We start from the raw sequence: 14,372 nt of genomic DNA on the forward strand, positions 1-14,372 counted from the left end.
AGACGTCACGTGAGAGAAATCCAAAGGCTGCCAGGCCTCCAACTGGAGCCACACTGCAGTGAGATTCAGGAACACCCACATCAGCAGAGATATGTTCGGCAAAGTTGGCACACTGTGTAGCTCCCAGGAGCTTTTCCTGTCTATTCTCCTTTAAGGCATTTATTATTATTATTATTGTATGCATGTCATGGTGTGTGTGTGTGTGTGTGTGTGTGTGTGTGTGTGTGTGTGTGTGTGTGCATGCCACAGTATACATGTACAAGTCAGAGGACAGCTCTGTGGGGTCAGTTTTCTCCTTCCAGCTTTTAGATGGGTGCCAGGATCAAACTCAGGTCACAAGGTTTGCAGGGCCTTTGCTGGCTGAGCCATCCTGCCAGCCCTATCTCACCTGCTTAAATGACTGTTTTTGCTGTTTTGTTTCTTATTATAAAATCAATACACATGGTTGACTGAGAAGCATGAAAGGAGAATAAAAAACCACCATAGATGCTTATAGCTGCTGCCACATGTGCTATGTACTCACTTATATATTATCCCATAATTAAAGAAAAAAAAATCCAATGACATTGTTAAAGCATGGTACAGGAGACTTCATCCAGGACCATCTTCACCCAGGACCTTCTTGACAGGAGTAGAAATGGCAACAGTAAGATTTTGCAGTGAGGAGAGAGATGGCATAACTCCAGATACAGTATGGGCAAGTGGGAATATATGGCCAAGGTGAAGCGGGGGAGGGGGCAGTGGGAGGAAAGCATCAGGAGGAAATGACAGGGGAGGGAGTTGGTGCTGCACCCACCTATATAGGGTGCCTGTTGAAGACAGGCCACAGTAATGATGTCCTTGGAGGGCTGGTGGGGGCTGGATGCCTGACTAGGCAGAGACTGAGAGTGGGGTGGAGTTTACTTCTACCCGGATTAACCCGATTCTTGCTAAAACTGGACTGCACAAGGAAGTGCCAAGGTCAGTCTGAGAGAAGGTCTAGGAGACTGACTGAAATTTGATCCATAAGGAATCTGTCAAAATACTCTGTCTATACTGCAGTTGGCTCCAAAGCTGGACAGTGTGGTGGTATTGTGTCCCCCAATATATTGTGCACCCTAATAAACTTATCTGGGGGTCAGAGAACAGAACAGCCAGTATATTAAACATAGGTTTAGGCAGTGGTAGCACACGCCTTTAATCCTAGCATTCAGAAGGCAGAGATCCATCTGGATCTCTGTGAGTTCAAAGTCACAATGGAAACAGTCAGGCATGGTGACACACGCCTTTAATCCCAGGAAATGATGGCAGAAAACAGAAAGGTATATAAGGCATGAGGACCAGGAACTAGAGCCTTTTTAAGCTTTTAGGCTTTTAGCAGCAGTTCAGATGAGATCCATTCAGACGAGGATTCAGAGGCTTTCAGTCTGAGGAAACAAGAGCAGCTGAAGGATTGGCAAGGTGAGGTTGGCTGTGGCTTGTTCTGTTTCTCTGATCATTCAGCGTTCACCCCAATACTTGGCTCTGGGTTTATTTTTATTATAAGACCTTTTAAGGTTCGTGCTACAGGACAGCTGTTGGGACCAATCTCACCCCTTCCTTACAGTTCCTTTGATTTCATTTTTTTTTCCATGTTATGGGTCCTTACTGTGGGCCAGGCTTCTATGAGGTGAGACCCTGTCTCCTGAGGCAGATGGACATCTAAGCTCATTGGAGTCCTGAGTGACAAATTAGGGGTGAACAGAGAAAGCACAAGAGAGGTGATGGCTCCTCCCTGGGGCACTGAGGCAGATTTGCCAAGGAGAATGCACGTTTGATCTGGAAGAACTCACAGTGCAGAGCTGGGTATGGAGGTGCATGCTCGTAATGCCAGCTTGCAGGAGGTGGAGGTAGGAGAATTTCAAGTTCTGGGCCAACCTTGGCTACATAGCACATTTGAAGTAAGCCTGGGATACCTGATACCCCGTGCCTTCGAAAATCAAGAGTAAATAAAAGTAGAATGTATGGTACAGAGGGGGAAGAGCATTATGGGCCCCAGGTGTATAGGCTTAGGGTATGTCTGATCAGGGGAGGTCATTACTCCTCTGGCTGGAAGGGTGTAAGTGTGGGCCACTCATAGGTTACCTGACTTGAAATCTTCAATTCTTATTGACACAGTGTGAAAATAAAGTGCCACCCTTTTGATAGGCAGCAAGTGGAAGCTGAGAGAGATTAAGTAATGTCTCCAAGGTTGCACAGCTCGGGAGGGACAAAGCACAAAGTCTGGAGAGATGAAGTAGGTGTGATAGTTCATTTTGTCAGTCAGCTGGACAAGCTCTCAAATCACCTAGAAGATAAGTCTCTGGGCAGCTGTGTGAGAGGTTTTCTAGGTAGATTAGCTGAGCTTGGAATATGCACTCTCCATGTGGGTGGTCCGGTGGCCTGGAGTCCTAGCTGAATGGGAAAAAGCAAGCTGAGCACCAGCGTTCACTGCTGCTGTCTAGCTGTGGGTACCTCAAGCTTCTGCTGCCATGCCTTTCCCACCATGATGGATGCATCCTCAAACTGTGAATCAAACAAGCTTTCCTTAAGTTACTTTTCTCAGTGTGTGTGTGTGTGTGTGTGTGTGTGTGTGTGTGTGTGTGTGTGTGTTAATCACAGCAATAAGAAAAGTAAGTGATAGAGTAGGTTAGACCACAAATGTGGAGAGCTAGTCCTGCACTCGCAGAACTTTAGCAGCCAACTGCAGGAGTTATGTCCTAGGAAAGGTACTGTGGCAGCAGCGAGTAGACTGCTTTTAAGCAACTCAGTAATTTATCTTGTGCTGACCTACATCACACACACACACACACACACACATCATTCTATTTAAAACCAACCAACCAACCAACCAACCAACCAACAACCAACCAACCAACAAGCCAGCCAACCAACCAACAAGCCAGCCAGCCAACCAGCCCGTGAACCAGTCATCCATCCATCCATCCATCCATCCATCCATCCATCCATCCATCCATCCAACCATCCAACCAACCAGCCAGGGCCTCTGAGAGTCTAGCCCTTCTTTTTCTCTCTCTCATTTCCCAACTGGAAATCATCATGGAAGTCCTGAGCTCTGTTTTAGTTCCAGAAGACAGAAGGAGATTCTCATCTCACACAAGCTCACTTTCTTAATCTAGGCATGAATTCCTGGCATTTTCCTTTAACTACCCCTTCCTTCTTTAAAACTGGCTTTCAGAATAATGAGGCCTATTAAGGTTCACTCCAGCTGAGCACCACAATTTGAGGGGAGCTAAGGCTAGATGAGGCTTGGTTGTCCCAAAACATATAGCTTCTTTATGTGTCTTTATTTATTCATCCATTTTGGAAGAGGGCCTCATGTAGCTCAAGCTGGCTTCAAACTCCTTACATAGCTGAGGATGGCCATGAACTTCTGATCTTTCTTGCCTTTGCTTCTGGAGTGCTGGGGTTATAGGTATGCATCACCATGCCGGGTTTATGTAGTACTGGGGATAAAGCCCAGGACTTCATGCATGCTAGGCAAGCCCTCCATAAACGGAGCTATATTCCCAGCCAATGTTGGCTTTCTTACTGTGTCTTGCACAGCCTGAGGCCCAGGCTGTGCAAGCATCACTGAAGGCACAACACAGTCATCCTTTGTCTTCAGGCGCAGCCAATGGCAGCAAATAACCTAATTAGGACCGCACAAGCAGCTTGCCCAGTGAAAGCTAATTTAATTAGGGTCTTATTAGTTGTTATAACTACTTTTTAATGAAGCCTTATTACATTCAACTCTGCAGATCCCAAGCAATTGTATTAAATGTTGGCAAACGACCCGTCAGTCTTTGATTTCTATCTGGTGGTGTTCACACCTATCCTATCCTGAGATTCAGATGCCTGAGGTTCCTTTCTTTCTTCTTCCTCCCCCTCCCCCTCCTTCTTTTTTAACAGCCACATGCAGCTTTAAAGGCACATTCCCTTTCTTGTCTGGGTGCTAATTCCTTAGGATTCTCTCACTCTGGCTCTGGTGATATGATGGTTAGTGATAAGAAGTGGAGAAAGGCTCTCTCTCTGTGTGTGTGTGTGTGTGTGTGTGTGTGTGTGTAGTCTCTCAACATTGGCCTCTCTCCTTTATTTCCATTCTTAATCATACCTTAAGGGTGAAACCACAAGGCCCCAGGTTGTGAGGCAAATGGTATTTTGGAGGCTAACACAGAAAACCATTATCATAAATTCACACCTCCGCAAGGATTAACTCATCATATTAGCTAATTGGTCAATAAACAAGACTTGCAGAGAATCAATCCTGGATGGGGTAGTTTTGATAGTGGAGGAGAGAGAAGAAAACCAACAGCTCATTAGTCTCTACTGTGCTCCAGGGACTGGGTTAGAGATGTTTGTATTTGGTATCCTGATTAACTCTCACAATAAGCTTGATATGAATGCATTATTATTATTGGCTTACAGATGAGAAATGGGAGCCCAGGCAAATCTCAGGACAAGTGACCAAGGAACACTAAATGATGATGAGGCTCACAGTTTGGCCTTTGCGGGGTGTGTGTGTGTGTGTGTGTGTGTTAACACATGAGTGTGCCCCAACATATGTGTGTGCCATAATATATATGTAGAGGTCAGAGGGCAACTTGCAAGAATCACTTCTCTCCTTCTATCATGTGGGTCATGAGGATTGAACTCAGGTTCTTAAAATTGATGGTAAGTGCCATTACCCAGTGAGACATCTCATTGGCTTACTGTGCTGGCTCGTTTTATGTCAACTGGATACATGTTAGATTTCTCAGAAAGAAGAGAGCCTCAATTGAGACGATGCCTCCATAAGAATGGGCTGCAGGCAAGCCTGTAGAGAATTTTCTTAAGTAGTGATTGATGTGGGAGGGCCCAGCCCATTGCGGGTGGTGCCACTTCTGGGCTGGTGGTCCTGGGTTCTATAAAGAAGCAGCCTGAGCAAGCCCCGTGGAGCAGGCCACTGCAGCACCCTGGATGGCCTCAGCATCAGCTCCTGCCTCCAGGTTCCTTTCTGGTCCTGATTTCCTTCAATGGTGGACTATGATGTGGAAGTGTAAGCCAAATAAATCCTTTCCTCCCCAACTTGGTTTTGGTCATGGTTTCATCATAGCAATAATAACCCTAATTAGGGCACTCACTTTTCGTCTTTCTCAATATTGCTGGGCCGGGGGCTGCTATTCTTAAGAAGGTAGAATTTAATATCTGGCTGGTCCAACTCAGGCCCAGCTCCTAGTCAATTTCTGTAGGGATGGCTCTAGGAGCACTGTTTTAATGCTAAACAACGCTTTCCTCTCCTCCCGAAGAACTTAATATTCTTGCTGTGACAGTAAAGGGGTATGTGTCAGCTGTAACACCAAGAACATGGTCCCTCAGCTTCTAAACTGTTTTGGATTAGTGTGAACAGGAACTGATTCAGAGAGCGTGCTCCTACCTCATTCCTCCATTGATTCTTGAACTCCAGCCTGTATCTGCACAGCCCAGAGGGCGGGAACCCAGATATCCTTGAATGTACCTGCTGTCCTGACTCAGTTGCTCTGGGGTGGGCCTCAGTAACCACCACTGGAACATGTTAGTGGTGATGTTGTTGAATCTCAGGGGAGATGGCTCAGAGCTGGTATTCCCAGGACAGTCACAGACAGAATATTCTAGGTCCCCCTAAGCCTGGGGTGAATTAGAGGAGCTGGGTCCATTCTTCCCTCCTCCCCATTTTCTACCTCACTGCTCGACTCCCCGAGCCACTGTAAGTCAGGCCCTGAGAGCAGGAGCCAAGAAGTTGACTTAATTAAGATGCCTTATTTACTTACATATGACCATGCCAGACCCTGGGCTCATTTGGGTTGGAGGAATACTTGTGGTTTCAATGAACCAATTCTGAGGCTAAAAGTGATAATACAATTCCTTTTGTACAGAGAGTCAGAAGCAGACAGGCGTTGAGGAAAAGCTTCCAGTTACTCTATTAGCCTGCAATTTGATGGGTTTAGGCAAGGCTTCTTCTTTGATTTACCAAATAGAATAAACCTTAGGTACGTAGAAGAAACAGTGCTGGATTTCTGCCATTCTTTGCTGGGGAAGGATCCCCTGGCTGATCAACCAGTGAGAGAATAAGTGTGAAGTATTTCAGACAGATTAGACTAACTTATGGCATTATGGGTTTTGTTTTTCTTTTAAAAATTAATGAGTTAATTGTGTGTGTATGTGTGTGTGTGTGTGTGTGTGTGTGTGTGTGTGCATGTGTGCATGCATGTGCATGTGCCAAAATGCACATGTTGAGATCAGAGGGCGACCTACAGTAGTAGGTCCTCTCTTCCCATGATGTAGGCCCTGGGGTTGGAACTTGGTACCTTTATTTGTCGAACTCTCTAGTGCTGGGATTACAGGCTTGAAACATCACCATTTTGTTGTTGTTCAAAGATGTATTCCTTTCTTAGAGTTCACAACCATGAACTGATCATGACAATATAGATAGGTTGTTATCATCATTCTTAGGTCAAGGCTGAATTTGTTTTCATGTGTTAGTAACTGAGGCCTATGGACTGCTCTCTAGTGTTTGCAACCTGGCTGAATCCTTCCTGTGTATATCTTACCAATTCCTCACGACACTTCTACAAGGGGGAAGATTCAGTCCCCTTTAATAAATGAATGAAGTAAGACTCTCAGTGAGATGGGTGGAGCCGGGACTAAAGACCTGGATTTGTGCCTGGCAGACTGTGGCACACGCCTTTAATCCCAGCATTTGGGAGGCAGAGGCAGGTGGATCTCTGTGAGTTCCAGGCCAGCCTGGGCTACAGAGTGAGTAGTTCCAAGAAACGTTCCAAAGCTACACAGAGAAACCCTGTCTCAAAAAACTAAGCCAACCAAACAAAAACCAAAAACCTGGATTTGTTTGACTTTAGCATCTCTATTCCTTCTCGTACTCTAGGAAGCCAGGAACCCTGAAGAACACATGAGGATGTCTCTGAGGAGGGCGGCATTGCCCCCTCTACCAAGATAAGGAGTGTCAGGGCAGCAATGGTGACAGATGACAGGAAGGCCTTCCCAGTCTGGCTCTGAGACTCCATTGGCTGAGGTCTTGCCTCTGCACAGTCCTCTTGAAATCCTGGTCTTGTGGAAGTGTGTCAAAGTTTACCTCTTCTCCATCTGTCTAGCGGCCGGTCCCAACAGCACCAGATTTAGTACAGCCTGAAAATAACCCTGCTTCTCTTTCCAGATCAGCAGTTCAAGGTCAAGATTGAGTTATAACCCTTGCCCGGCCAGAGTCCATCCACTTGTTAAAAAGCCCCCTTACAAGGTGCAGAGTGGTGTTTGAGTGAGTGCCCAGCATGTGAGGTTGAGCGCTTCAGGGGACAGCTTGAATACTGAGACAAAGTGGAGAGCATGTCATCCTCCTGCCTAAATATAGACTATCCACTGCATCCCAGCCACTGAGGCTGCCACAGTGGGGTAGGCTGGGTTTTGGATGCCTCAGGAGTCTTTTCTTATTAACAGCCCCTTGCTGCTGGGGGCTACAGAGACAACCTTTTCTTATTCTGTGACAAAGTCTCCAGGTCAGGCTGACCTCAGACTCCCTATATAGCTGAAGATGATCTTGAACATCTGATCCCCCTGCCGCCATTTCACCGGTATTGGGATTATAGATGTGCACCCCCACTCTTGGTTCATTGTTGCTGGGATGGAACCCAGGGCTCTGTGTATGCTAGACAAACACTCTACCAACTGAGGCACAGCACCATCCAGTGTCAGCATTTTCTTTTATTTCTTCATGTTTTAAAACTGGGATATCACTTCTGGAGCCTGGAGCCACCGATGTGGACCATGATGGGCTTGGCTGCCAAGTGAAAGATTGAATCTGGTTCACACCATAGGCAGCTAATTTTTATTCCCAGCTTTTGGGTGATATGCACATTCCAGGCTTCTGCTTCCTCTGGCAGATGGTTGCTTCATTCCAAGAGGGCGGCACCAAGCCCTACTTCAACCCTGGGAAGCTGACCTGGCTTAGCTGGGAGGATCTGAGGTACTCAGCTATCTGGGAGCCTCAGGGAGGAAGCTGGACTTGTTACTTTGACACCTGAAATTTCCTGGGCCCTGAGTAGCAAGGAGCTCTCCGTTAAAAAGCAGTTTTGGGCTCAGGATGCAGCTGAGTTGGTAGAGTGCTTGCCCTTCACACACAAAGCCCCAGGCTCCATCCCCAGCGCTCCATAAACCTGTCTGGTGGCACACAACTGTAATCTCAGCGCTCAGGAGGTAGAGGTGGGAGGATCAGAAGAAGCTCAGCCACTTGTCAAGTTCAAGGTCAGCCTGGGCTACTTGGGATCCGGTCTCACTCCTGCCTCTCCCGATCCCTGAAGATTTCCATTTCCACTTCAAGGATTTGATCTTATAAAAATTTACCAAGATAGAAGCATGTGTGAGCAGTAAGAATATGATTTTGTAAAAACAAAAACTTTATAAGTATCTAAATGCCCTTCCACAGAATTCTATTTGGAGAAAAGGGAATACTATGCGGCTCTTAAAATGAACAAGGCTGTTCTATTTATACTGGAGTGGAAAGGTCTTCCTTATACATTTTACAATGAGAATGCAAATGTGACATATTATTTATAGTATGCTATTTCCATGGAAAGGAGTATATGAATATACCTACATATACACATACACTTACAACACACCTACACACACACACACACACACACACACACACACACACACACAGAATATTTCTGAAAAGTTATACCAAGAACTGGTGACAGTAGTTGTCTCCAAGGAGGAAAGGGATGACCAGAATATGAGAAGGACATACTTTTTGTGTAAACTTGTACCTTGTGAGTGGGTGGCCTCATGAGTGCATTGCCTACTTATTTAAATGGGCTGCTTACATAATGGGGTTGGCTAGGCACATTTATTGTATCTTTTATTATAGAACTCAATAGCACACTGAAAAGATGGGAAAAACGAAAAGAAAGAAAATGAGAAGATTGAGGATTTATTTGGTATAGCAAGAAGTCTGTGTTCGATGAGTGTTGAAAAAAGCCTGGGTGATCTAATTTCTCTCTCTCTCTCTCTTCTCTTCTTCTCTCTCTCTCTCTCTCTCTCTCTCTCCTGCACAGTCCATAGAAAAATGCCAAGCATGATATTATAGACGGTGCTGTAGTCTGGATCTGTATTCTTGTATTTGCATGTTAAGAATCCCTGTCTGTGCATTGGGAGAGGGGCATCTGGGAAGGGAAGGTCACAGGAACAGAGCCTTTATGGCTGGGATTAATGTCCTCATGGAAGAGGCTTGGGAGAGCTCACTGGTACCGTCCTTCATGGAAGGTGCTGTCTGTGAGGGCTGGGTGTGAATCTGTCACAGTCTTGACCTTCAACTCTCCAGCCCCTGGAACTGTGAGCAATAAATTCACATTGCTTATTAATCACCAAAGGCTGAGACATTTTATGAGCGAGTCTACCTTTTCTGTCTTTTTCATTTATGATATTATGTATGAATGAATGGCTTCTTGCTGTTAGAATAGTAGGAAGAATTGTTATTTTGAAAAGAACACAAAAGGGAAAAAAATCAAACTACCTGCTGTGTTTTTGAATGGAAGAGTGGTCAGGGTTGTGGCAGCATCAGGGAGAACCAGGAGAATTTGTAAGTGTTCCCACAGCCGAGGAGCAGAGATCAGGATATGGTAAAATTGCAGTAAAAATTATGAGCTAATGTTTGCTGCCCAAGTGTGAGGATCTGAGTTCAAATCCTCAGAACCCATACAAAGCTGGGTGGGGCAGCTATTATCACAGCAAGGTAGGAGATGGAGAGAGGAGAGTCCTGGGAAACTGGAGGGCCAGATAGCCTGACTACACCAAAGTGAACAATAAGATAAACCTGGTCTCAAACAAGGTGTGAACACACTCGTGCACATAGACTAAATGACCAAGGATAGATATCTTTTCTTTTGACAGTCTTTCCTCTGAACTCATTAAACAGATGGAAGTCCAAACAATAACTCTGTTAAAACCCAATTTTCATTCTGTTAATGTTCTTAATCTGATATCTTTAATTACAAATGGAGTATTTGCTTTTGGCAGTATATGAACTCAGAAGAAGGGGAAAAAAGCTAATAGTTTACTCCTACTCATTAAAGTGGCCCCTGAAAATGAGTAAGCTAAAAGCCTTAACTTTTGTTTTGCATGAGTGTGTGTGCATGTTCATGAGTGTGTGTGTGTGTGTGTGTGTGTGTGTGTGTGTGTGCAGGTCTGAAAACAACCTTCCCTCTGTCTTGTTTGAGAAAGTCTCTTGTTAAGCACTGTGCACACCAGGCTAGCTGGTCCATGATTTCTCTGCCTCCACTTCCCAGCTCGATGCATGAACCCTGGGATTACAGGCAGGAGGTGCTGAGCCTGGCTCTACATGGTTCTCAGGTTCCAAACTCAGCCTCTCACACTTCTTCAGCAAGCACTTTGCCCACTGAGCCTTCTCTGCAGACCAATTCAGTGCTTTTGAAAGTGGGATTGCTGACTGGCAAGATGGGTCAGTGGGTAGAGATAGTTCCAGGAAGCCTGACTGCTTGAGTTCCATCCCTGTGGCCCAAGTGGTGGAAGGCAAGAGCGATTGACTTCTGTCATTGTCCTCTAACTTCTGCTCTCTGTCACATGTGTCCCCGTACCACACAAAGTAAGTAAAATGTAATAAAAATTAAAATAAAAATGAGATTGTGTATTATCCAAAGGCTTGCCTTTCTTGTGCAGGTATCATGGACATTCCTGCGTCCTGATAGGTTAATAGACCTATATCTAACCAACTTGTTTGTAACATCACATTACATTTTCCCATACTTAAATTGATTGCTTACTAAAACTGAACATAACAGAAATTAAATTCCAGTAGTAATTTACCAGTGATTTTACTGCTGGAAAGATATTGTACTGGATGTATGCGAACTCTAGCCCTGGAAGAAGTAGGTTTTTTTTTCTTCCATTTTTCTTTTTCTTCTGACTTAATCAAAATTAAAAACATAAAGTAGTTTATCAAACCAATTGCTAAAAGTTCATACAAAAGAGAAAGTTCAATGACATAGACTAAACATCTTGTGGTCCTAAGTCAGTAGTTTATGACACACACACACACACACACACACACACGTATGTCTTATATGTATACACACATATATTTATATATTTTGTTTTTGTTTTGTAAACCAGAGTCTAGAAACCTCATATTCAATTCTTGTGAATTCCTAAGGAGAGGTTCTTAGCCTAGGGTTTGAGGAGTCTATGAATTTGGATGGGAAGGAAAAATATTTCAACAAAGCAAAGCAAACCAAACTAACCTTTTGGCTGCCAGTTTGCCTTTGCTCCGCGGGAATGCAGGCCAGGGGCCACAGAGGACTCTGCAGGGGTTGTTGCCAGTAGAAGTCAGGTCTACACTAACCTGCTGCTCCGTTTGTTGCAGAGCTCATGAAACATTTCCTCTTATCACCACTTCAAAATTACAGTGCTTGCTTATTTGACTGGCTGCCAGACCTTGTTCATTTAATATGCTAAGAAGCACCTTTTCCGCTCTACAATCAATTTGCTTTTCAACATAATAATAACTGCATTTTAGTATAATTGGTAAGCTTTGACTTCTTGCCTCTTCTATGTGTTTACTCTGAGGAGGGGTTTTATTAGATTGCCAAACTGGTCATGGAAGTATAACAACCCCCCCCCACCGCCCCCCAAGAACACTTGTGTTCAAGTAAATTCTGAAGAGCTGGGTGCAAATGGATTTTTCGAGAAAGGGCCCTCTGTTTCTCTTCATGCTAGGGAACTGCATATGGTCCGAATATATGAAGAGATGTTAAGCTTTTGTGTTGTTGTTGGTTTTTGCTCTTTTGGGGGCCTGCCACCCAGCTCACAAATAAATTCATATATGGAGGCTTATTCTTAATTATGAATGTCTGGCCTTAGCTTGGCTTAGTTTCTAGCCAGCTAGCCTTATCTTAAATTATCCCATCTACCTTTTCCTCTGAGCTTTTTCTGTTCTTTTACATCTGTATCTTACTCTTACTCCATGGCTTGCTATGTGTCTGGGTGGCTGGCCCCTGGAGTCCTCCTCCTTCTCTGGCTTCCCCTAGATCTTAGATCTCTCCTCCCAGTTTTCTCCTTCTATATATACTCTCTGCTTACCAGCCCCACCTATCCTTTCTCCTGCCTTGCTATTGGCCAGTTCTTTATTAAACCATCAGGTGTTTTACACAGGCACAGTAACACAGCTTCACAGAGCTAAACAAATGCAACATAAACAAAAGCAACACACCTTAAAACAACGTTCTACTACTTTTTTGTTGTTCATTGGTGGATCTTCCTCCTCACCCAGATACTTTCCTGTATCTGCTGCCCTGTGCTGATCCTGTGAGCCCCAGGGTGATCCACGCTTGCTGGTGACAGTGAGCCCCACCTGCCGTTGATCTCATTCTTACCTCCTTCTGGGGCTCAGCCTCCAACACACTCATTAGCCTTGCAGCAAAGTGTTTATTTTAATTTTTTTTTTTTTTTTTTTTTTTTTTTTTTTTTTTTTTTTTATTCATCAGTGTTAATAAACCAAGCCACCCAATTCATCCCACCAGGCCAAAGGGAAAAGCTCAGGGGAAGGGAGACTGTGGGTAGATACCCCATTCGAAAGTGCAATGGAGGCTCTTTGAAGAATGGTCTACTTGAGCTAGAGCACTGTGTTTCTGAATGATGTGGATTGACTTGCCCACTCTTTAGCACAGTGGGTGTGGAGGAGAGCTCAGATATGTTGTGGGTGGGTGAGGCTGAGAATGCTAACCGCCCTAAAAGGAGGCTTCCGGGGAGCTTGAATTCTACGGTACCTGGCCTGACTCACGCGGTGTCTTGCCAGAGGCTAGGTGAGGCTGACAGATGGGCTGAGGACCCCTCCCCAACAGTCACTCCAGCCCTACAAGGTCCTAAACACACAACTAGGTTTCTTTCTCCTTCCTTTTCTCTGTCCCTTCTCTAATCTGTAGGCTTTCACTGTTTACAGCATTCTCTCCATCTGCTTCTGGAACAGATCCATTTCTTCCATTCACTCTCTTGGTCTGTAAGTATTTAGGGCTAGTAAGCCCACTGTGCATCCCTTTCTTAGCCCAGGCACTCACTTATAGAGCTGGAGCAAGCGAATTAAATGAGGGATGCTTGATTTGAAACTTTCCTGCCAAGGGTTCGACGAACCTCTGCCTCCCATGAAACCCACAGCTGGCCAGCTGCATCCCTGCTCCTCTGCTGTCTTGAATTATAGATGAATGCAACTGAATCCCACTTACTGTGGGTTCTGTGGATCTAAACTCAGGTGCTCACATTTGTGCAGCAAGTGCTTTATCCATAGATCCATCTGTCTAGCCAACAGGCTCCTATCTTCATGATTTTCTAAAGCCCAGGAAGAAACCTCAGGGGTCCAGGGCCATGACATAGTTTTCCAGAGTAAGGCCTGTTAGCCGATGTCAACAGGGACCCCTCTCTACTTCCATGATTCTGTTTTGCTGAGTGATCGCTTTCCCTGTTCTCCTTTTCCCCTGGCAGGTGTTGCTACAGGGGCCGTTAGAATCTGGGGAAGTGAGTGGAGTTAAGCCACATCCTGTTCCCTTGCAATTCTCTCCACTCCGTGTATGTAGTTCATAGGCTTTTCTTTCTGCATAGCTAGGTCATCACTAGCCAGTCGCTGCGGAACACAGTGTCTAGAAATACTCTCTTCCATAATGCCAGCCTGCCTGGCCTGTGACATCAAGGGAAGGACATAGGATGACCTGTGATGGAAAAGTGTCCTGTGGTGTTGGCATCATTTGGAGGTTGGTGGAGGAGGCGGATCTAGTCTCAAATGTAAAGAAGCTAGAAACAGCACTGGGGGAAAAGATTTCTAAATATTTCTTTCCCCTCATTTGATGGAAATCTCATCAAATGTGCTTGTCATTAGCAGCAATAAACCATGAAGTTGAAAAGCCTTCCAAAAGTGACAAGAATAAAAGAGAGGTTTTGGTTCATCTTGCCAGTGGAATGACACAATTACATTTGTGTTCTTTATATCCTTTTGAGGTTGTGATCAGTAGTCATCTGCCCTTTCCTTGCCTCCTTCTAAGAATAGAGGTTTCCTGAGTTTTGACATACACCCAAGAGTTCTTTAATGACAAGCCCATTGGATGGCTTGGATTTGAACCGATGGTCAGATCGTCACCAGCTATTTCTAGGCAAAGCTCCCCATCTCCTCTGAGGTCACACCCCTAACTGTGCACTAGGGATCATTTCAGTGGCCAACCCACCAACCCAAGGAGAGGACAGGTCAGGGGCTGTGGGGTAGCCCTCACCCTTAGCACCAAGTGACACAGTCTAATGTATGGGAGTCATTAGCATATCGTTATCTGAGGTGGTCAGGGCTG

At 45.0% G+C, this 14,372-nt stretch overlaps 1 protein-coding gene across 2 annotated transcripts in view; it reads right to left on the reverse strand.

The window, feature by feature from the left end:
- Adra1b (adrenoceptor alpha 1B) overlaps positions 1-14,372 on the reverse strand; it is a 117,191-nt gene that overhangs the window by 35,470 nt on the left and 67,349 nt on the right. The window lies entirely within an intron of this gene.

This window comes from Peromyscus leucopus, chromosome 8b, assembly GCF_004664715.2.
Source record: "Peromyscus leucopus breed LL Stock chromosome 8b, UCI_PerLeu_2.1, whole genome shotgun sequence".
NCBI lineage: Eukaryota > Metazoa > Chordata > Mammalia > Rodentia > Cricetidae > Peromyscus > Peromyscus leucopus.